Genomic DNA, 25,694 nt, shown 5'->3' on the forward strand with positions numbered 1-25,694 from the left:
AGATTTGGGTTGGGTGGGGTCGCGAGAAATCTTAGGTAAAAAATGGGGTCCCCAGATATTCTGGTGGAAAAAATGGGGCCCACGCTGAAAAACTTTGAATACCACTGCTCTAGGGGGATAAAGTAAGCATTTCTTTAGTTATTGTCGCCGTGGCAGTGGCAGAGGAGATGTACAGTATGTGTACATGTGTATGTCTAGCAAAAAAAGAGTATGGCATATCATACTCTTTTTGGCCAGACAGCATGAGATACATATAATAAGAGAGAGGGGCGTTGTTTCGCTCACTCGGATGCTCTCTCCAGTGAGGTACGTTGGAGGGTGCACAGTGCACTGTTCGGATGCTGGAATTATTTTGGAAGTACTGATTCTTTTTGAAGTGATTTGTTTGACACTCAGATGAAAACATAATAACTGGTTGTGTTCATGGCACATTAAAAGGGAACACATTAAAAGGGAATACATTTTACAGTTAAGTTACATGTCTTTAATATAAAACCCATAAAAAAGGTGGTCGCTTACTTTCTTTGCTTCTCTGTAATGTATTCCTCACAGCCCAGAGCTACAGCTACCTTCTGTGGAGGAAGCAAAACGAGTTCAGAGGTGGAAAAGAACATCTTCAAATATAGCTGAATATCCTTTTCAACGCATCATGTTTTAAAGTGTCTATGATAAGTGGTAGGCCATGCCTAAGCCAACTTGCAGTTGGACTGTTTTTACTACAGATGTAGGATCGTAATTTGAGCCAGTTTGCTACAGCTGGAAAATAATCCTGCAGCAACTGCAGCACAAGGAAATGTGAATTATTATGTGAATTATAATTAATGGACATTTTTTGGTGGGGTTGCTACATTTTTCATTAGGGCAATTCAAGTCGGTGTGACGCTCGTCAAAATGAGTAGACCAAGGTGCAGCGTGGTACGTGTTCATATTTCTATTTTTTATTAAACTCAGCACACGAAATCAAAACAAGAAAGAAAGAAAGAAAGAAAGAAAGAAAGAAAGAAAGAAAGAAAGAAAGAAAGAAAGAAAGAAAGAAAGAAAGAAAGAAAGAAAGAAAGAAAGAAAGAAAGAAAGAAAGAAAGAAAGAAAGAAAGAGAGAGAAAGAAAGAAAGAAAGGAACCACAACTCATGCTTACTGAGCTGTACAAAAACAAGATCCCACAACTGATGGTGGAAAAAAGGGCTGCCTAAGTATGATTCCTAATCAGAGACAACGATAGAAAGCTGCCTCTGATTAGGAACCATACCCGGCTCATCAAAGGAAAAAACACAACATAGAAATTTAACCCATAGAATGCCCACCCCATGTCACACCCTGACCGAACCAAACAGAGAAAAACTGCTCTCTCAGGTCAGGGCGTGACAGTCGGACATTTTAAAGTGGAAATTACAAACTTTAGAAGCCTTTTTAAACCTTGAATACACTACAAGTTTGCATTTCTTACTGTGCAGGAAAATTCTCTGCAACAAAATAGTGATCTTATTAAGATCCTACATCTGTAGGCTACACAAGTGGAATAGGGATTGTGTAATCCATCACCGCCACTTGAGTGCGCAGCATTTCCAAATGTGCTAATCCTCCTCCAATAATCACCCTACTGTTTTTTTTTTTACTTCCTCAATAGATGGCTCATCTGTTAATTTCCTCTTCCCTTCTCTTCCCTGTAGTTCCTTATACTGTCCCTATCTTTCTTGGCTCTGTTGTCTATCTCTCTCTGCTTTCTCTAGGTCTCCATTCAATTCTGAATGTAACTAAATGTAATCAAAATTATAATCTACCTAATCCCCAAAAGTAATTATTTATCATGAGAAGGCCATAAACAATAACTAGTAATGCTGCATACTCCAACAAAGGTTGACATCTTACCTTTCTGGTAAAAAATAGTTATAAATTGCTGAGGTGTAGTCGCTTTTGAGGACACAAGCTGAAGTACACAGTACAAATATGATAAAAAATATGATGTACAGTATTTCCTATTCAACAAAGCTGTATGAATAAGGCTTGAAATGACTGATATTTTTTCTAAATATAGTATAATCAATTTGTAAAATGACTAACTATAAGACTTCACCTTCCTCATAACTGTAAAACACATATTTGTATATTTAGCTTTAGCGAAAATGTGCATATTTTCTAAAGGTCTCTCTTCATGAAAATGTGTGCCCCCATCGCTGTGAACAATTAATTGGTATATACAGCCTGAAACTAATGACTGCAAAATCTTGTAAATGTTCCTTATAAGCCAGAATGTTGAATAAAATAAAATGTTAACTTATTCTACCGGTTGTCTGTGCGGTTTGTCCTTGAGACAAAATATCCACAGGAAATATTGTTTACCAGACTTTTTAGAGTGCCGGTACTGAAGTTGACATTTCTATCACCTGGCACATATGTAAAACCATGTAAATACCTGCTGATTTCAGTTAATATGCATATAACTGCTGACTTCGCTGTCAGTGAATTCAATTTTTAATCATGTTTTGGCATGATTGTCTCATTTCAAGTAACTAGCTGCAGGCTTAAAGAAACATTCAATCATATAATTTGCATAGAAACCCAAATAAAAGCATGTAGATAGTGTAATGTATGCTAGAATGAAGGTTTAAAAATGAAAGCTGCGTATGCATATTAGCCAAAATACATACTATGAAACTATACTATGAAACAAAGATAAATGATATATAGAATGATAGTAAAAAGCGTTGGAGCACCTTAAATGAAATGTTGGGCAAAAAGGCAAACTCAGCTCCATCATTTATGAATCAGATGGCTTATTCATCACAAATCCCACTGATATTGCCAACTACTTTAATTATTTTTTTAGTGGCATGATTAGCACTAGGCTACCCTGCTGCCCCTTATAGGGAAGGGTATTCAACATGCACGGCACTTACACAAATTATGGATGATTGGCTGAGAAATTGATAATAAAAAGATTGTGGGGGCTGTTTGGTTAGACTTCAGTGCGGCTTTTGATTTTATCGATCGTAGTATGCTGCTGGGAAAAAAACCCCAGCTATATTGTGAAATGAGAGTGACCTGTATAACAGAACACAGAGGGTGTTCTTTAATGGTAGCCTCTCCAACATAATCCAGGTAGAATCAGGCATTTCCAAGGGAAGCTGTCTAGACCGCTTACTTTTTTCAATCTTTACCAATGATCTGCCACTGTCTCTGAGTAAAGCCCGTGTGTCTATATATGTGGATGATTCAACACTATACACGTCAGCTACTACAGCGAGTGAAATCACATGCTTAACAAAGAGCTGCAGTCGGTTTCAGAATGGGTGGCAAGAAAATGCGTTTTTTATTTTTTTATTTAAGCATTGTATTTGGGACAAATCATTCACTAAACTCTAAACCTCAACTAAATCTTGTAATGAATAATGTGGAAATGCAGCAAGTTGAGGAGACTAAACTGCTTGAAGTAACCCTGGATTGTAAACTGTTATGGTCAAAATATATTGATGCAATAGTAGCTAAGATGGGGAGAGGTCTGTTCATAATCAAGTGTTGCTCTGCCTTCTTGCCAACAATATCAACAAGGCAGGTCCTACAGGCACTAGTTTTGTCACACCTGGACGACTGCCCAATCATGTGGTCAGGTGGCACAAAGATGGACTTGGAAAAATTACAACTGTCCCAGAACAGGAGATTACGGCTGGCACTTAAATGTACACGTTGAGCTAACATTAATAATATGCATGTCAATCTCTCATGGCTCAGAGTAGAGGAGAGATTGACTTTATCACTACTTGTTTTTGTAAGAAGTATTGACATGTTGAATGCACCCATGCATAACCCACAAGACATGCCATCAGAGGTCTCTTCACAGTACCTGAGTCCAGAACAGGCTATGGGAGGCGCACAGTATTACATAGAGCCATGGCTACATGGAACTCTATTCCACATCAAGTAACTCATGCAAGCAGTACAATCATATTTAAAAAACAGTGAGGACTATGGAACCTCGAGGACTATGAAAAGTCACACACACAGCTACAAACACACACATACAAACACACATAACATACACACTATACACACACGTACACCTAGATTGTGTGTTGTAGTAGAGTAGTGGCCAGAGTGCACACATTTAATGTATTGTGAAATCTGTTGTAAAATGTATTTAAATGTATACACATTTTATTATAATGTATATTACTGCCTTAACTTTTGCTGTAACCCAGGAAGAGTAGCTGCTGCCTTGGCAGGCACTAATGGGGATCCCTAATAAATAAAAATACACAATATTGCATAGGCTATACATATACAGTAGCATGCATTGCAATACAATCTTCTCCTAAAAACAGTTGTACAATTTGTTCTGCAATAAGATAACCAGAGTTTGATTTCTAAACCAGATGAGTTAAGTTCTCAAATAGCAGCTGCCCAATACCACTGAGGTAAGGACAGTTTCAAGTTGGATATTCGACGGATATTCACGCTTTCAAACCTCAATAGCTTTCAAATCACTTGAGCCACAGACGCCAAATAAGTGTCATGATGTTGGAAAAATTGCGCACAACATTGCACAGGTCTTATTTTCACGATTTGGACATTAATTCACTTTCCAAAGCTATTAAACATGTGGAAATGTGAGCAGCATTTTGTATTCCTAGTTGAATTAGTTAGGGAGCTTTAACAAAGTACACATTTTTTTTACATTACAATTTCAATAGCTCCTTGGTCATGTGACCTACTTGACTCAAACAAGGTTCAGAATGTCCACTGACTACCCTTCTATATTGCACACCCTTTAGTTTGTCCATTTTCATCTCACAAGGTTTTACATGAATTTTTCAAAATGTAGAATCTGATGTTTGTCTACTTTCATCTCATGCTATTAGACTTAAATCTGTAAGCTTTGCAGGCCTTCATTTTACATGGGTGTTAAAAAATGTTTTGAAGTTAACAAATGTTCCAGCCTCGCAATAACTATCTTTCACATGGACACTGAAAAGATCCGCAAGTGGCTGTATGTGGTATGGATCAAGGACAGGAGAGGTGTTCAAACAGAGGTGCTTAAAGGAAGGCGCACAGGTGGGCCTCATGAAAAACAATGTTTCATATGCTCTTTTTAATCACAGTAATAGGCAGTGATTTGTCAGTCAGAGTGAGCTTGATAACGTGAAAGAATCCTTTTCATAGCATCACTTTCATATACTGTACATTAAGACAAATCCTTCTACGTTGAGTATTACAACGCAGTTTACAGAACCTGATAATGACTTGATATTTGAGTGCATTCACAACAAGCCACCTGCAGACAACTTACAAAATGCAATAGTGCATTTGAGGGTTCATTTTTCTGATGAAAATAGTTATTTGATGCATGGCCTACTATTTCTAACTGGGAAAATAAATTCCTACGTCTTTTGTGAGTAAAATCCTTTTCCAAAATTGATTTAGATACATTTTTGTGAAGAGGTATGAGGTTTGTGATATGGGTCATTTAATAGTAAAATCATTTAAAGCATCAATACATTTCTATATTGCTTCCCCAGTATCTGCATGAACCATCAGGCCAAGTGTTTTTGGTTGACCCTGCTGGACAGAAAGAGAAGGAGGAATCGGAACACGCTGCATTCAAATTCAGGTCTTAGTTATTCCATTGTACTGGATCTAATACATATTAGCAATTCACATACATTCATAAATGTAATCATTTTTTATGACATCCTGTGAAAAACTCTCTTGGCTGCTGGCTCTGTCACTTTCAGACATGCGCAGAGCAGACTGAAACAGGAAGGGTAGCTCTTGACTTGAACCACAGGGGTTCTCTGTAAAGAGAGAGTAATCCAAAAGGCACAGACACACCCCTTGACTTTCAATTGGCACCCTTGACCTGTATGTATTCTCTCCTGATTGGCTCTGTTGTGCACAGTCTGTCAGTCTGACTAAAGTGCCAGAGGTATGAGGAGAGACATCCTCCTTTGTATTGATGGGAACAAATATTTCCTAACACTTTGGATCCTATTCTTGGAAAGTTAAAGGACTGTTAAAAGATCAATGCAAAAAATAAATAAATTACTAATTACTGTCCATGAGTAACCTCAACCTTGTGGGTCTGTGGGTGTTTGGGCCAATAAAGTGCCAACTCAATTCTACCACTGACTAGTCTCTCATGCCCCTATGAACAGGGACACAGGGCAATAGTTTTTAATCTAAACCAGCCCTTTTTTACTGGAGTACACTAACCCCTAATTGGGGCTCTTTTCTTGACACATAGTAGCAATTTACCAGATAAGAAGTCAAGAAGATCAAAAAGTAGATTGTTGTAAGGGTGTATTACGTCCTGTGCTGGCCACATTGTCGTATCCATTCTGGATTCTGAGTGGTAAAATCATAGCTGAAAAATGCCTCTATGTATGTGTATACATTTTCCGCCAAGACAGAACTGCCAAAGGAGGTGGAGTTGCAATCTACTGCAGAGACAGCCTGCAGAGTTCTGTCATGCTATCCAGTTCGAGCTTCTACTTTTAAAAATCCAACTTTCCAGAAATAAGTCTCTCACTGTTGCCGCTTGCTACAGACCCCCCTCAGCCCCCAGCTGCGCCCTGGACACCATATGTGAATTAATTGCCGCCCATTTATCTTCAGAGTTTGTACTGTTAGGCCTAGCATCACTACTCTGGACGGTTCTGACTTAGAATAAGTGGACAACTACAAATACCTAGGTGTCTGGTTAGACTGTAAACTCTCCTTCCAGACTCATATTAAGCATCTCCAATCCAAAATTAAATCTAGAATCGGCTTCCTATTTCGCAACAAAGCATCCTTCACTCATGCTGCCAAACATACCCTCGTAAAACTGACTATCCTACCGATCCTTGACTTCGGCAATGTCATTTACAAAATAACCTTCAACACTGTACTCAGCAAATTGGATGCTGTCTATCACAGTGCCATCCGTTTCGTCACCAAAGCCCCATATACTACCCACCACTGCAACCTGTATGCTCTCGGTGGTTGTCCATTGCTTCATATTCGTCGCCAAATCCACTGGCTCCAGGTCATCTTTAAGTCCTTGCTAGGTAAAGCCCCGCCTTATCTCAGCTCACTGGTCACCATAGCAGCACCCACCTGTAGCACGCGCTCCAGCAGTTATATTTGACTGGTTACCCCAAAAGCCAATTTCTCCTTTGGCCACCTTTCCTTCCAGTTCTCTGCTGCCAATGACTGTAACAAATTGCAAAAATCACTGAAGCTGGAGACTCATATCTCCCTCACTATCTTTAAGCATCAGCTATCAGAGCAGCTTACAGATCATTGCACCTGTACATAGCCCCCTGTAAATAGCCCATCCAACTACCTCATCCCCATATTGTTATTTATTTTATTTATATATTTTTTCTTCTTCTCCTTTGCACCCCAGTATCTCTACTTGCACATTAATCTTCTGCACATCTGTCACTACAGTGTTTATTTGCGAAATTGTAATTATTTCGCCACCACGGCCTATTTATTGCCTTACCTCCCTAATCTTATTTCATTTGCACACACCGTATATATGCTTTTCTATTGTGTTATTGACTGTACGTTTGTTTATTCCATGTGTAACTCTGTGTTGTTGTTTGTGTCACACTGTGTCACGACTTCTACCAAAGTTGATGTCCCTCCTTGTTTGGGTGGCTACACCCCAAGGCAAAGGGTGGCTACTTTGAAGAATCTCAAATATAGAATATATTTGAATTTGTTTAACACCTTTTTGGTTACTACATAATTTCATATGAGTTATTTCATAGTTTTGATGTCTTCACTATTATTCTACAATGTAGAAAATAGTAAAACAATAAAGAAAAATTAGTGAGTAGGTGTGTACAAACTTTTGCCTGGTACTGTACATTCGAACAAAGCACACCATCACAAATAGGGTTTCACCATTTATTGTGTATGGAGACAAATAGCAAAGGTACGTCAGGCAGTATTTGAAGTATCTTAATATAGTGTAACCTACCAATCAAAATACAGTGTCTTCGGAAAGTATTCAGACCCCTTGACTTTTTGCACATTTTGTTACGTTACAGCCTTTTCTAAAATGGATTAAATAAATGAAAATTCCTCAGCAAAATACACACAATACCCCATAATGACAAAGGGAAAACAGGTTTTTAGAATTTGCAAATTTATTCAACATAAAAAAACAGAAATACATTATCTACATAAGTATTCAGACCATTTGCTATGAGACTCAAAATTGAACTCAGGTGCATCCTGTTTACATTGATCATGCTTGAGATGTTTCTACATGTCACGTCCTGACCAGCAGAGGGAGCAATTGTATTCGTTTTGGTCAGGACGTGGCAAAGATTTTTGTGTTACGTGTGAGTTGGTTGTTGGACTCCCAATTGAAGGCAGGTGTGTTGAGTTGCCTTTGATTGGGAGTCCCATATAGTAGTGTGTGTTTTTCCTTGTGGTTGTGGGTAGTTGTTTTTGCACTGCGTTCTGTGTGCCTGCAAAACTGTTCCTGTCGTGTTTATTGTTTTTTTTCCTGTGGATGCTTTACTTGTGTTTATTAAAAATATGAGTATCCACATTCCCGCTGCGCCTTGGTCCATTCCTGACGACAGACCTTACACTACAACTTGATTGGAGTCCACCTGTGGTAAATTAAATTGATTGGCTATGATTAGGAAAGGCACACACCTGTCTATATAAGGTCCCACAGTTAACACTGCATGTCAGAGCAAAAACCAAGCCATGAGATCTGGGGAAGGGTACCAAAAAATGTCTGCACCCTTTGAATGTCCCCAAGAACACAGTGGCCTCATCATTCTTAAATGGAAGAAGTTTGGCCAAACAGCAATTGGGGGAGAAGGGTCTTGGTCAGGGAGGTGACCAAGAACCCGATGGTCACTCTGACAGAGCTCTAGAGTTCCTCTGTGGAGATGTGAGAACATTCCAGAAGGACAACCATCTCTGCAGCACTCCACTAATCAGGCCAGACAGAAGCCACTCCTCAGTAAAAGGCACATGACAGCCCGCTTGGAGTTTTCCAAAAGGCACCTAAAGACTCTCAGACCATGAGAAACAAGATTCTCTGATCTGAAGAAACCAAGATTGACCTCTTTGGCCTGAACGCCAAGCATCACATCTGGAGGAAACCTGGCACCATTCCTACAGTGAAGCATGGTGGTGGCAGCATCATTCTGTGGGGATATTTTTCAGTGGCAGGGGCTGGGAGACTAGTCAGGATCGAGACAAAGATGAACAGAGCAAAGTAAAGATAGTTCCTTGATAAAAACCTGCTTCAGAGCGCTCAAGACCTCAGACCGGGTTAAAGGTTCACCTTCCAACAGGAGAACGACCCTAAGCACAGAGCCAAGAAAACACAGGAGTGGCTTCGGGACAAGTCTCTGAATGTCCTTGAGTGGGCCAGTCAGAGCCCGGACTTGAACCCGATCTAACATCTCTGGAGAGACCTGGAAATAGCTGTGCAGCAACGCTTCCCATCCAATCTGACAAAGCTTGAGAGGTTATGCAGAGAAGAATGGGAGAATCTCCCCAAGTATAGGTGTTCCAAGCTTGTAGCGTCATACCCATGACGACTTGAGGCTGTAATCGCTGCCTAAGGTGCTTCAACAAAGTACTGAGTAAAGGATCTTACGAATTATGTAAATGTAATATTTCAGTTTTCTTTATTTTATAAATTTGCAAATATGTCTAAAAACCAGTTTTTGCTTTGTCATTATGCAGTATTGTGTGTAGATTGATGAGAATACTTTTTAAATCAATTTTAGGAAAAGGCTGTAACCTAGCAAAATGTGGAAAAAGTCAAGGGGTCTGAATACTTTCCGAAGCCACTGTATATCAAGTGCCGTGGAGGGCACAATCTTACAATGTCACAGTCCCGAAATTCCAAAAGCCTGGGCTTCTCTCTAGGAGCATTTCTGTGCCCATGCCCCATAGGCGTATCAAAAGAATCCTACCCTAGTCTCCAATGTAGCTGACCGATGTAGAGAGAGACAAGTACCTTAGCAGAATGCAATTTAAAGCATGTGTGGTTCAGAGACGAGAACTTTACCATCTATGGCAAAAGCCTGGGCTCCTGACGGGGACAATAGAATTCTCACCACTGCATGTTACAATAGTAAAAAGAATCTGTTTGTCACCTGTCAAACAGATTATATATTGAATTTAGTCTGTGGCGGACTTAGTGATTTGGAGGCCCGTCTGAAACAAAAAGGAATATTCTCACTATGTCTGTTATGTCCATTTTGTTTTATAGGTTTTATATTAATAAGGCGTCCCGCTAGCGAGACAACTTCCGGTGGAACTGGAGGGCGCGCAATTCAAGTAAATAATCATAAAAATGATGGATATTAAACATTTAGGTACATACAAGTGTCTTATATCGGTTAAAAGCTTAAATTCTTGTTAATCTAACTGCACTGTCCGATTTACAGTAGGCTTTACAGCGAAAGCATGCCATGCAATTGTTTGAGGACGGCGCCCCACATCAAAATATTTTTCCACCGGCACAGGTTTCATAAATTCACAAATAGCGATTAAATATTCACTTACTTTTTTAAAATCTTCCTCTGATTTGTCATCCAAAGGGTCCCAGCTACAACATGTAGTGTCGTTTTGTTAGATAAAACCCTTCTTTATATCCCAAAAAGTCAGTTAAGTTGGTGCCATCGATTTGAGTAATCCACTCGTTCAACTGGCAGAGAAAGGAATCCAAAAAGCTACCGCTAAACTTTGTTAAAACAAGTCAAAATACATTTCTATTTAATCCTCTATTTAATCCTCGTAAACTATAATATTTCATACGGAAAGAACTATGTTCAATAGGAAAATGATATTAGCAGGTGCGTGTCCTCTTTGTCGCGCTCGCATACAGGAATTTCCAAGTCTGTGTCCCTGTAGTAAAACTCATATTTCTTCCTCGTTTTGGAAGAAACAAGCCTGAAACCTTGAACAAAGACTACTGACACCCAGTGGAAGCCATAGGAATTGCATACTGGGAGCTAGATTCAATTTTTTACCTATACATTCCATTAGAAGCGCATGGGCTCTCAAAAAAATAATTCCGGTTGGTTTTTCTTTTGATTTTCTCCTTCCATATCTATTGTGTTATAGTCTCCTACATTATTTTAACATTTCTACAAACTTCAGAGGGCTTTCTTTCCAATGGTACGAATTATATGCATATCCTGGCTTCAGGGCCTAAGCAACAGGCAGTTTACTTTGGGCACGTCAGTCAGGCGGAAATTGAGAAAAATAAACCCTAGCCTGAAGAAGTTTTAAAGACGTGTAATTTAACTGTCCATCCAAAATACGTCCATCCAAAATACTGCCAGCAACCTCAAACTTCCCTCACTGGAGAAAGCATCCGAGAGAGCAAAACTAGCCTCTCTGTCTTACTATATGTAGCCTTTGTATCTGATGCTGTCTGGCCAAAAAGAGTATGACATGCCATACTATTTTTGGCCAGACAGCATCAGATAGATGGACTACATATACTGTAAATGTCCTCTGCCAAGACGACGATGCTACTGCCAGAACGACGATCATCCTACCCCAACTATTGACAGGGATAATGTGGCATTTCTTATTTTGTCAGTATGATTGAAATGAGTGGGTCCTTCATTCATTCAAATCTTACAGATTTTTGTAGTCTTAAATTATTACTTGGAATAAACTGATAGCTAAACCACTTCTTGTCCCAGAATGACATGCTAGCTAGTGATATCTGCTCCTGCAAGCTAACAACATATCTACTTGTGGTAACTAGCTAGCTAACTAGCAAGCTAGCTACATTACTAAAGTTGCTGCTTTCTACGTTGGGAGTCATTTTACAGCTTGCATTTATGGAATCGCGGTTCTATAACTAAATAGTTAGCTTGATTACAAATAAATAAAAAATACTTTACCAGAGGGGTATACTACAAAGCAGGTTCAATGAGTTAGCCAGTGAACTTTGATAAACCATCAGAAATGACCATACGTTTTCTGGTTCATTAAGAATGCAGATCTCTCTCTCGAGCTGTCATCAGCTGTCTACTACCTTAGGTATGGATAATGTAATTGGCAGAAGTGATCAGCAGAGATAGTACCATGGATAGTACACACGTTTTGATTGCTTTACAGTTCAGTACTCAGCAGCGTTTGCCTGTCCAGCTAGCGAACGTAAAAAAATGTTGGTGGGGGGGGGGGTTTATGTGCAAGAATTGACATTGCCAACAAATGGAGATGTGTTCAGAAGAAATAAATAAACACAATATATAAAAACTAGCTCCTCCCTCGGCAGAGATCGATCATCTCGAAAAATAAAGCAACAAGCTTGCTACGGCCCACCGACCAGTTACTTCCTGGATCTGAACAGCTATTTTCAAAGGGTGTCTTCTTTTTCTTCTTCTTCTGTGGTGTTTTAGGGCAGACTATACTGGAAACTGTGTTTTGCCGAACGCCTCCGGAATGTTGTAAATAAAAAAGGGGGGAAGTCCAAAACGGAAAAGGGAAATAAACTAAAACGTTTAATCCATTCAAACATCCGAAAATAAAATACAAAACAAAAACCCTCAGTCCTTCAAATGCACTCAGAGCTCTACTCAGATGTGGTGACCTGAGAGGAATGAACTGTTGCTCCAGTCAGTAGGCCGACAACATGCAGTCCTTCACCCGTTACATCTTTCATTCCCAAGAAGAGTTCATATGCAGATACCAAACTTTCTTGAGTTATTCTCCACTCCTGCAGTGCAGTTTATCACCATAGCAATAAATACCTAAAAATGAACCTTCTTTACGACAAGGGTATCAGGATCCTGCACCTTGCGGGCAACACCCACAGCACTGGACTGCGGTCTCTCCTAAGCAACAGAACATCTAAAACATTCTTTCACTTTTTTAGCTGCCTCTGCACAGGAGACAAGCTGAATGGCTCTTATCCTAGCAATCTCTACCTCCTTCAACCTTACAGGACATTCTGGGAACTCATGTGCATGCTTCCCACCACAGTTGGGACATTCCACGTCATCATCTTATGCAACAAAATAATCACTCAAGTCATGCTCTTTGTAAACAATTGACACATAACCAAATGCTTTGCAGTTGGAACACTGCAGTAACCTACTCTTACGCCTACTAGATGGCGTTTTAACTGTGATTTTAGCTCTCTTTATCCGTCTTTAAGCCACTGTAGTCCATCCAGTATTCTCATCACCTTCATTCTCACTCTTATCTTTTCTAGCACCTGGCCATCAGATTCAAACACGGCATCCGCTTCCGCCATTCTCTCCCTGTGAATCCTCAGTACCTCCCATTGAGGAACACTATATATACAAAAGTATGTGGACACCCCTTAAAATTTGTGGATTCAGTTATTTCAGCCACACCTGTTCCTGACAGGTGTATAAGCCATGCAATCTCCATAGACAAACAATGCCAGTAGAATGGCCTTACTGAAGAGCTCAGTGACTTTCAACATCATAGGATGCCACCTTTCCAACAAGTCAGTTCATCAAATGTCTGCCCTGCTAGAGCTGCCCCGGGCAACTGTAAGTGCTGGTTTTGTGATGTGGAAAGAGCTAGGAGCAACAACGGCTCAGCCACAAAGTGGTAGGCCTCACAAGCTCACAGAACCGGACTGCCGAGTGTTGAAGCATGTAGTGCGTAAAAATCGTCTGTCCTCAGTTGCAACACTCACTACCGAGTTCCAAACTGCCTCTGGAAGCAACGTCAGCACAAGAACAGTTTGTTGGAGCTTCATGAAATTGGTTTCCATGGCTGAGCGACCGTACACAGGCATAAGATCACCATACGCAATGCCCTACCTGCCCGAATGCATAGTGCCAACTATAACATTTGGTGGAGGATGAATAATGGTCTGGGGCTGTTTTTCATAGTTCGGGCTAGGCCCCTTAGTTCCAGTGAAAGGACATCTTAACACTACAGCATAAAATGACATTCTAGACGATTCTGTGCTTCCAACTTTGTGGCAGCAGTTTGGGGAAGGCCCTTTCCTGTTTCAGCATGACAATGCCCCCGTGCACAAAGCGGGGTCCATACAGAAAAAGTTTGTTGAGATCGGTGTGGATGAACTTGACTGGCCTGCACAGAGCTCTGACCTCAACCACATTGAACGCCTTTGGGATAAATTGGAACGCTGACTGCGAGCCAGACCTAATCTCCCAACATCAGTGCCCGACCTCACCAATGCTCTTGTGGCTGAATGTAAGCAAGTCCCTGCAGGAATGTTCCAACATCTAGGGGAAAGCCTTCCCAGAAGAGTGGAGGCTGTTGTAGCAGCAAAGGGGGGACCAACTCCATATTAATGCCCATGATTTTGGAATGAGATGCTCGATGAGCAGGTGTCCACTTACTTTTGGTCATGTAGTGTATGTTAAGGATAGGGGGACTGAGGCACACCCTCAACGAATCCTTCAAAAGGTCTTCTAACACGTGCACACTGTTATTGATTGGTGTGCCTCAAGAAAGCTAAGGTAACTGAGCTAAACGACTATCGTCCCATAGCACTCACTTCCGTCATCATGAAGTGCTTTGAGAGACTAGTCGAGGATCATATCACCTCCACCCTACCTGACACCCTAGACCCACTCCAATTTGCTTACCGCCCCAATAGGTCCACAGACGACGCAATCGCAATCACACTGCACACTGCCCTAACCCATCTGGACAAGAGGAATACCTATGTAAGAATGCTGTTCATCGACTACAGCTCAGCATTTAACACCATAGTACCCTCCAAACTCGTCATTAAGCTCGAGACCCTGGGTCTCGACCCCGCCCTGTGCAACTGGGTCCTGGACTTTCTGACGGGACGCCCCCAGGTGGTGAGGGTAGGAAACAACATCTCCACCCCGCTGATCCTCAACACTGGGGCCCCACAAGGGTGCGTTCTCAGCCCTCTCCTGTACTCCCTGTTCACCCATGACTGCGTGGCCATGCACACCTCCAACTCAATCATCAAGTTTGCAGACGACACTACAGTGGTAGGCTTGATTACTAACAATGACGAGGCGGCCTTCAGGGAAGAGGTGAGGGCCCTCGGAGTGTGGTGTCAGGAAAATAACCTCACACTCAACGTCAACAAAACAAAGGAGATGATCGTGGACTTCAGGAAACAGCAGAGGGAGCACCCCCCTATCCACATCGATGGGACAGTAGTGGAGAAGGTGGAAAGTTTTAAGTTCTTCGGCGTACACATCACGGACAAACTGAAATGGTCCACCCACACAGACAGCGTGGTGAAGAAGGCGCAACAGCGCCCCTTCAACCTCAGGAGGCTGAAGAAATTTGGCTTGTCACCAAAAACACTTACAAACTTTTACAGATGCACAATCGAGAGCATCCTGTCAGGCTGCTCCGCCCACAACCGTAAGGCTCTCCAGAGGGTAGTGAGGTCTGCACAACGCATCACCGGGGGCAAACTACCTGCCTCCAGGACACCTACACCACCCAATGTCACAGGAAGGCCAAAAAGATCATCAAGGACAACAACCACCCGAGCCACTGCCTGTTCACCCCGCTATCATCCAGAAGGCGAGGTCAGTACAGGTGCATCAAAGCTGGGACCGAGAGACTGAAAAACAGCTTCTATCTCAAGGCCATCAGACTGTTAAACAGCCATCACTAACAGTGAGTGGCTGCTGCCAACATACTGACTCAAATCTCTAGCCACTTTAGTAATTAAAAATGGGATGTAATAAATGTATCACTAGTCACTTTAAACAATGCCACTTTATATAATGTTTACATACCCTACATTACTCATCTCATATGTATATATTGTGCTCTATTCCATCTACTGCATCTTAACTATGTTGTTTGGCCATTGCTCATCCATATATTTATATGTACATATTCTATTCATTCCTTTACACTTGTGTGTATAAGGTAGTTGTTGTGAAATTGTTAGATTACTTGTTAGATATTACTGCATGGTTGGAACTAGAAGCACAAGCATTTCGCTACACTCGCATTAACATCTGCTAACCATGTGTATGTGACCAATAAAATTTGATTTGATTTGTGTGGCACTTTGTCTAATATTGATTTATGTTGATTATTGGTTGTGTATTGGTAAATATGAATACTGAAGGCCTAAATATTTACAGGAGATATCTTTAGATGATTACTGTTTATTATGAAGTATTTTTCATTGATATAGGCTACTTACCTGTTATGAGGTTTTATGAAATGTACCCGTTGTTTAAACAGATGGTATTGCCCAGGGAAGGGATAATTGCCATTGTGATCTCTTATTTACTATTAATCATACATTTAAAATGTATGCTTACATTTTGTTTTTACTCGAAGGTTGGTGGTTCCCTGTCCCCCCCCCCCCCCCCCCCCCCCTTCCCTCCCTCCCTCCCTCCCTCACACACACTCACAGACAGACACGCACATGTAGTTATTGCTGTATAATTAGTGCTACTGAATATGCGCCAAGTTCTTTGGTATATAGGGTTATAGGTCTACATATACTGCATTAATGTCAGCCTACTGTGTTGAAAAGACAGGCTGGAAATGTGTTGCGTGCGAGTGTGTGACGCGCTTCCTCTTTTCTGCGCACAGAAATCGGTCAATTTTTCTCTTCGGTCGTTTACGATTCCACAAACTAGGAGGGGCTTGATACCGTGGAGGCAGGACTGCTGCTGCTTACACTGTGACTGTACATCCACCTCAGCCCGCATGCACTAACGATTGACAGATTTCAGGTAGGATTTAAGCTTTTTTATCGTTCCAATGTGTTTTTAACACGGATGTTTTAGGTTAGTATGTATCTTTGTATCTTGTATCTTTTATTAGGCTAGTATTTATTCACTTATTTTCACTTAGGCTAGTGTGTTAATTTCATATATCGTTTGCCCATAATTGAATGATGGTTGATTTCATTGCACCTGCAAACACGTAGGCTATTTAATATGGGACAATCGTATTACTTAATTAAACATAACTGCCTATCTTGAGTAAATATTTGGACTATAGTTTCCAGAACCTCATCTTGCTAATGAGAAATATTCAGTCCGTTATCCGAAGGATGTGCGAACTTGTGAGGCAATCCTCTATTGACCGGTGTTACATTGTAACGTTTGATATTATGTAGGCTACATTGTAGATTCCACAGTCACTGCTGTCATCACTAAAGGGTGAATTTGCAGTCATATTTTAATGGTATGTCCTAAACCTGTCAATGCCACGGTCATGTTCCCAAAACGAATAGAATTAGGCTACTGTAGCCTAACCGAAAATGTCAAGCCACTAACGTTACCCCACCACTACTCTACTACTAGCCTACAGTACATCAAGACAACCATTTCCCAGATGATGAGATTGAGCTGTAACCTAATAAATGCTGTCCATGGGCTATTTAGAGCATCATTGATTAAAATGAGAATCGGGGGAAAAAATGTAAATGTTGGGTGTTTTACTTTAGCCTACATGTAGTTACATTGCATGATAACTATAAACGACGAGCCTCCCTCCCCCTCATTGCCCTACATAAGCCAATAGCTTACATTATAAGCCTATGATGCTGAGTGCATGTTGGAAGCAGCAAACCGTTTGCGATTCCTGCTACTCCTGCCTTCTTGTTCATGTAGTTACAGACCCGAGTTGGGTCCAGATTTGGTCACAGAAGGCTACGAGTTAGAGTCCTTCAACCATCGCCAGTGGCACTGCATGGTAATACAGCTGCACTGTATTTGAAAGACAGCGTAGTAGCAGGTGTCCAAAGGCGCATCCCAAGATATGGTCATAACAGCGGTGCAAATTTCCCCTTCAAAGGTCGTATTTATATTTTTCTAGACCAAACCATTTGGAGTGGTAAGAGGACACACAATAGCATGCGCCAAATATCATGACATGTTATTCGAGACAACTTGGTCATGCATATGCATAACTTGGTCAGACATCAAATACATTTAAATTTAAAGTGTGATCTTGTGGTCAGCTTTTGTCAACAGACACACTGCTTAATAGTCGATGTGCCTAAGGCATTCTGCTCCACAGCATGCTTACTTGTTAGGTAGCCTATATGTGGACCATTCATTTGAGTCATGTGACACGTTTTGTGCTAACTAGTATCCTTGGGACGTCCCTAACCCTCCGCTAACCCTTACCTTAACCATTTGAAAGTTCAACTTTAATGGCGGTAGGGACGTCCCAAGGACCTGAACAGCATGGACCCCATCTGACATGCTGAATTCCAAATGGACCCCTAACCCCGAGGCACTCCTGTAGATCTGAAAGGATTGCTTATGTGTAATGGCAAGACTTTGACTCAGCCAATCAGATGGCAAATTGAATAAAGTTTGTATGAGCATATCAAATTTTGTGTCAAATGAAAGCTAATCTATATTTTGGGGAAATAAAGGCATAGATATTTTTTTAATCCATTTTCGACTCTAAAGATTAGGAATAAGCAAAGGCTTTGATTGCTGGTCACACAGATAGAAAAGGGGATCTTAAAAAACATATATTTATCATTTATATTTAGTTTTGCAGAAATTATTCTGCTTTCTATAAGTTTAAGAAATATTGCTTAATGTCTTGTCATTCTGTTACCAAAACCCCACATAACTTTAAAATGTTTTCAAATTTCTCTCCCTCATGAGGAGAGAGGATTATGAAAGTTCACAGAATTAACAAGTAAAGGTAGACCTACCAATTAGATTTTGTTTTTACTGATATTTTTTTTAATGAATTATTACGTGATTAATACGCATCACTCTGTTACCAAATCGGTAACAGATTGACCGAAAAATAAATAACAGAATTACTGCAATTGAACTGGCCACAATGGGAAAACATAGTAGTCGCAGACCAGAGTTGCAGTAGAATACAGTCAAAAGTAGAGGTCAGTACAGTAGAAATACAGTACAGTAGAGCACACATTAGTAGACAGAATACTATAATATACTCTATTGGACACTACTGTGCTCTTCTGTACTGAACTATACTCTACTTTTTTTCTTTACTCTACTCTAATGTGCTCTGCTGTACTCTACTTTCTGTGCTGTACTGAACTACACTCTACTCCACTATACTGTAAATCAAATCACATTTTATTTGTCACATGTGCCAAATACAACAGGTGTAGACCTTAGCGTGAAATGCTTACTTACAAGCCCTTTTAACCAACAATGCTGTTCAAGAAATAGAGTTAAGAAAATATTTACTAAATAAAGTAAAACATCAAATAAAAAGTAACACAATAAAATAACAACAAGGCTGTATACAGGGGGTACCGGTACTGAGTCAATATGCGGGGGTACGGGTTAGTTAAGTTAATTTGTACATGTAGTTAGGGGTAAAGTGACTATGCATAGATAATAAACAGCAAGTAGCAGCAGTGTAAAAACAAAAGGGGGGGTGTCAATGTAAATAGTCCGGGTGGCCATTTTATTAATTGTTCGGCAGTCTTCTGGCTTTGGGGTAGAAGCTGTTAAGGAGCCTTTTGGACCTAGACTTGGCGCTCCGGTGCCTCTTGCCGTGCTGTGGCAGAGAGAACAGTCTATTACTTTGGTGACTGGAGCCTTTAACAATGTTTGGGGCCTTCCTCTGACACCGCCTAGTATATAGGTCCTGGATGGCAGGAAGTTCGGCACCAGTGATGTACTGGGCCGTACGCACTACCCTCTAGCGCCTTAGTCAGATGCCGAGCAGTTTCCATACCAGGCAATGATGCAACCAGTCAGGATGCTCTCGATGGTGGAGCTGTAGAATCTTTTGAGGATCTGGGGATCCATGCCAAATCTTTTCATTCTCCTGAGGGGGAAAAGGTGTTGTCGTGCCCTCTTCACGACTGTCTTGGTGTGTTTGGATCATGATAGTTTCGTTGGTCACGTGGACACCAAGGAACTTGAAACTCTCGACCTGCTCCACTACAGCCCCGTCGATGTTAATGGGGGCCTGTTCGTACCTCCTTTTCCCGTAGTCCACGATCAGCTCCTTTGTCTTGCTAACATTGAGGGAGAGGTTGTTGTCCTGGCACCACACTGCCAGGTTTCTGACCTCCTCCCTATAGGCTGTTTCTTCATTGTCAGTGATCAGGCCTACCACTGTTGTGTCGTTGGAAAACTTAATGATGGTGTTGGAGTCATGCTTGGACACGCAGCCGTGGGTGAACAGGGAGTACAGGAGGGGACTAAGCACGCACCCATGAGGGGCACCAGTGTTGCGGATCAGCGTGGCAGATGTGTTGTTGCATATCCTTACCACCTGGGGGCGGCCTGTCAGGAAGTCAAGTTGCAGAGGGAGGTGTTTAGTCCCAGGGTCCTTAGCTTAGTGAGTACTATGCTGTTAAATGCTGAGCTGTACTCAATGAACACCATTCTCACATAGGTGTTTCTTTTGTCCAGGTGGGAAAGGGCAGTGTGGAGTGTGATTGAGATTGCGGCATCTGTGGATCTGTTGGGGCGGTATGTGAATTGGAGTGAGTCATGACCAGCCTTTCAAAGCACTTAATGGCTACCAACGTGCTTGCTACGGGGTGGTAGTCCTTTAGGCAGGTTACTTTTGCTTTCTTGGGCACAGGGACTATGGTGATCTGCTTGAAACCCATGACCTTGTGAATGTTGACCTGTTTTAAAGGTCTCGCTCACATCGGCTCCGGAGAGTGTGATCACACAGTTGTCCAGAACAGCTGGTGCTCTCATGCATGCTTCAGTGTTGCTTGCCTCGAAGCAAGCATATAAGGCATTTAGCTCATCTGGTAGGTTCATGTCACTGGGCAGCTCGCTGTTGGGTTTCCCTTTGTAGTCCGTAGTACAAGCCCTGCCACATCCGATGAGCGTCAGAGCCGGTGTAGTAGGATTCAGTCTTATTCCTCTATTGACGCTTTGCCTGTTTGATAGTTCTTCTGAGGGCATAGCAGGATTTCTCATAAGCGTCCGGATTAGTGTCCCACTCATTGAAAGCGGCAGCTCTAGCCTTTAGCTCGGTGCGGATGTTGCCTGTAATCCATGGCTTCTGGTTGGGATATGCATGCACAGACACCAGCTGTTATTGTACTGAACTATAATCTACTCTTTTTTTTATTGCACTTTACTGAGCTGTACTGTACTGTGCTGTACTGTGATGTTAAAACTTGTGAAAAATGGATGTTGATAATTGATACCGATTTTTGTCCTATCTGGACCAACCAAATTTGCTCTTGTTTGGGGGCTGAGCTCATTCGAATAATAGCCAGTGTGTGGAATAATATACAAACATGCAAAGGAGAATATTACATTTTTCTACCTTTTTGTCTACCTATTCAGGATACATCACCATGAAGAGAATGACATTCATAACCATGCATTTCTGTATAGTACAGATCATTGACCCATGATGTCATTCTGTTACCGTCATTCTGTTACCGGGTGTTGAGCCACTTCACTTACTGTTGTTCAATAACCAAAATATATTTTTCAAACATCTTTCTGCAGACATCTTTGAATCTGAATGCGGAGTAGATATTTAAAGAGTTTTTGGAGAATGTGGTCACATAAACTGATGGAGATTTTACTGTCATTTTGTTACCTTTGCATCTGCAATATTCCTTAAGTAGATGTGTTTCAGGAAAATGTTCAGTGGCAATTGTTAAAAGTAGACATCTGCATATAGGTGTATGGTTTATCAATCACTGGTTTTTGGTTGGCAATGGTTTTTAAATCAAAAAGTGAGTTTCAGTGTCAATCTGTTACTGTGGAATTGCCCTATCAAACCCTTTCAGAGCTTCATTTAAAAAAAAAAATGTTTTATCCCGAATTTCATGATATCCAATTGGTAGTTACAGTCTTGTCCCGTCGCTGCAACTCCCGTACGGACTCGGGAAAGGTGAAGGTCGAGAGCCATGCATCCTCCAAAACAAGACCCTACAGTATTTGTGCAAAGCTGTCATCAAGGCAAAGGATGGCTACTTTGAAGAATCTCAAATATAAATATATTTTGATTTGTTGATTCCATATGTGTTATTTCACATCTACTTGAGGAATATTATTCTACATTTTTTTAAATTAAAACCCTGGACTGAGTAGGACTGAGTAGGGTCCAAACTTTTGACTGCTACTGTGTGTGTAATATATATATTAATATCATATTTTTATTTTTTATTATTTATTTTGCTCAGAAAACTTAATTCAGGCCGCCAGTTGGGGCACCCTGCACTAGAGACTGTGTGCCAAAATCAGACTTAAAATGCACTGTAGGACTTAGCATAAAGTAATGATATCTGAATGTCATATACTGTTTGAAGAACAGGATAGTAAAGGCAAGCGAATGTCAACAGTGTTCAGGTGTTATGCATCCATACTGAACTGTTCCAGTGTTAACCCTTGGCCAGTCCATGTTCAGAGCTGGAGTGGGTTCTCCTCATGATCCTACAGTACAGAGCATCTGTGCTCCATCAGTCTGTCATGTACCCAGTTATAATTGGCTCACATTACCACAAGTGTTGAAAGTTCAGATGGAGCATGCACTTGCCAACGGCAACTGATAAAATCCTATACAGTTAATCTAACATCACCTCATGGAAAACACAGAGGGGAATTTAGCAGCTTCCCATTCAGTGGTTACATCTGCAGGATGACCAGAGGTTGCAATATCAGCAGCACTGTACCACTTTTAAAACTGGCTGAGGTACACAGCATATTTCTGGATCCTTCCAACAGAGTTAGGTTGTCAGATCCATGTGGGTGGCTCACAGGTAGAAACTCAATGTTCTTTACTACTGGATGGCTTTCACCACATTCTATCAGTTGTTGATGTAGTCGTCACAATATGCAAGATATAGGCCAACGTACAGTAGATTACCTGGCTTAGACAATTAACAAGTGAAGTCATCCTGTCTCTGTCATGTGTGCAGTATCAGATTATATTCAACGTACAGTCAATACACACTGAAACCTGATATCAGGTCAGACAGTATGCCTTATTACAGTATATGTTTACCTCTTATTGTCATTTCCCCATCTGTATCGTCATCTAGCTGGAGTAATTCAACTTCAGCTCTCTCGTTAATGGTTTACATTGACTTTGCCTGACCAGAAGCCACCCATTTAAGAGGCCTATGAAAATTACTCTGGATTATGGGAAGCTATTAAGGTCCTTGTTAAACAAGCTCCAATTCATGCAAAATTGCCCTCTGTGTAAATTATTCAACTTGTAGGTTTATTGTATTTTGTGGAATTACTTGTACTTGAGATCCCATTTGGGACTCTGCAAAAATGTCATGGGAAACGGCACAGTGATCCATGCTAGAGAAATAGTCTTCACATTTTAATTTGGGCAAATTAATGCATTTTGTGGCATGTGTTTTAGATAAACAGGTGCTAATGACAGTGTAATGAACTATGCTACTCTCTCTTCATCACTCATGATCAAAAGGCTTTAATAAATCCAATTAATTACCTCTGTGTTTACTTCCTTAAAGAAGGCCTGCTGCTCCAGCAGAGCCATTCTGATTCTCATTGGCTATTTCCCAGGTCATAGAGGAAGGACAGGATCCCATCAGTCAAACATATTTGAAGCTCAATGTTCGTTTGAGGAGAAATATGTGGGATAAAACTAATGTGCTGCACATCGATAGGAGAGTTTTTTTTTTTTTTGCAAAAATAATCTGTAGATCTGTGAAAAAAGCTGTCAAAAATAAATATCATCATGGTGACAAAGGTCACTCAATCAAAGGTTCATTAGAAACAGTCAGTTGTTCTTTATCTACTGCACAGTACCAGTGAAGAGGACAAGCTGCTGTTTACAGTGTGTGAGAGGAGGCCTATGTTTCCCTGTCATCCGTTAGAAAGTAGTTTTCCTGCCAGCTGTTGCAGTTGCTCCGTCACTAACATAGCATTCCTGGACGGAATTCCCCAGGAAATGTTTAGTCAGAGGATTGGGATGTAAGGGATTGGGGAAGTGAGGGTTTTGGAGTCATCAGAGAGTGTGTGGGAGTTGGAAACTGCAACACACCCTGTGCTATACTGTGCTACGGAAGCTCTGACCCTGCCTTTGTGTTCTCTGTTTACCACTGAAATATATGTGCTACGTGCTGCTTACAGCTCTCTATATGGTCACAGCATATCAGATCTGTAGGGCTTGCCTGTTTTTTAAGGAACACAAGGAAGCTATCTTATTTTTTTCTTCTTGGGTTCAACAATATGTATTTCTAGCATGGTGGATGGGTTTAACAATGACTAACAATGGGTACTATGAACTATCCCTTTGATCCAGTGGCAGTGAAAGGATTGGATGTGGAGAGTAGGTTTATGTTTTTTTTTCATTAAGTTAACATGGTTTGTGTGGATGTTGGCTTGGGTGGTTGTTGGGGGGGTATGTGTGTGTGTTCAGGTTAAAATAGCAAGACATTATTATACTTAGACAGTGAGAGACAGTGAATGTTTCTTTGGTTCGATATTGTTCTGTCCACTAGATTTCAATTATGGTGCATGTGACTTTTCTATGGCATTTTCTAGAATGATCTATGCATGTCGAATGAAATGAAGTAAGTGAACTCACCTTGTCTCCTGGGAGGAATGAACTGAGTGGGGCTCATTGTTGGAATAATTCCCTCCTCAGTCCTCATATACACATTTTCCAGAATCACTTCCCTCACTTGCTCTCTCGCAGTGTGTCAGAGCTTTTCTAGGGGAAGTCCTGGTCTTTTACAGAGTTAAAGGACAAGTACAGTAGAAAGAATGTTCCTGTGATTAAGAGGTCACTCACTCGCTCTACACAACAGCTTAGCAATCCACCTCCACTTTCACTCTTACTTAGATATTATTGATGATGCAAAAATATAGCTACAGTCAAATGGAACACAACATCTTGCTGCCGGAGTCTGAGATATCAGAGAGACGAGGGACTGTTTCTGACCACTGCTGATATGTGCTTGATTTTCTGGCACTTTACTGCAGCGGAAGCATCAATCAGGTGGGTGCTACGCTGTCGGCAATGGAGGATCAGCTACCTACGGAGGAGCGGCTGCTATGGGGGAACTGGGAGCGTCAGACAAGGCAATGGGCCCTGATGAAACGCTCTTGGCCTGTCTGACAGACTGACTTTCTCCCTGGCTGTACTGTACCATCGATGCGCCCTCCGCTCAAGCCATACTCAAGCCATCATCTATAAGTCTTTGCTAGGTAAAGCCCCACCTTATCTCAGCTCACTGGTCACCATAGCAGCACCCACCCGTAGCATGCGCTCCAGCAGGTTTATTTCACTGGTCACCCCCAAAGCCAATTCCTCCTTTAGCCGCCTTTCCTTCCAGTTCTCTGCTGACAATGACTGGAACGAATTGCAAAAATCACTGAAGCTGGAGACCCATATCTCCCTCACTAACTTTAAACACCAGCTCACAGGTCACTGCACCTGTACATAGCCCATCTGTAAATAGCCCATCCAACTACCTCATCCCCATACTGTTATTTCTTTTTGTGTTCCTTTGCACCCCAGTATCTCTACTTGCACATTCATCTTCTGCACATCTATCACTCCAGTGTTTAATTGCTAAATTGTAATTATTTTTCCACTATGGCCTATTTATCCTTACCTCCCTTATCCTGTTGAGGACAGACGTTCCGCTAGCGGAACGCCTAGCCAATATCCAATGGAACAGCGTGGCGCGAAATACAAAAACCTCAAAAATGCAATAATTTCAATTTTTCAAACATACGACTATTTTACACCATTTTAAAGATAAGACTCTCGTTAATCTAACCACATTGTCCGATTTCAAAAAGGC

The 25,694-nt window shown here is 41.2% G+C and overlaps 1 protein-coding gene across 1 annotated transcript in view; it reads left to right on the top strand.

Moving 5' to 3' along the window:
- Positions 1 to 16,490: 16,490 nt before the first annotated feature.
- Positions 16,491 to 25,694, top strand: part of LOC106561152 (talin-2) — a 154,462-nt gene continuing 145,258 nt past the window's right edge. Inside the window, exon 1 of the mRNA XM_045688215.2 lies at positions 16,491 to 16,692. The gene's annotated coding sequence lies outside the window, so the exon portion shown is untranslated. The remainder of the gene's footprint in view (positions 16,693 to 25,694) is intronic.

Source organism: Salmo salar, chromosome 10 (genome assembly GCF_965601325.2).
Source record: "Salmo salar chromosome 10, fSalSal1, whole genome shotgun sequence".
In the NCBI taxonomy this organism is placed as follows: domain Eukaryota; kingdom Metazoa; phylum Chordata; class Actinopteri; order Salmoniformes; family Salmonidae; genus Salmo; species Salmo salar.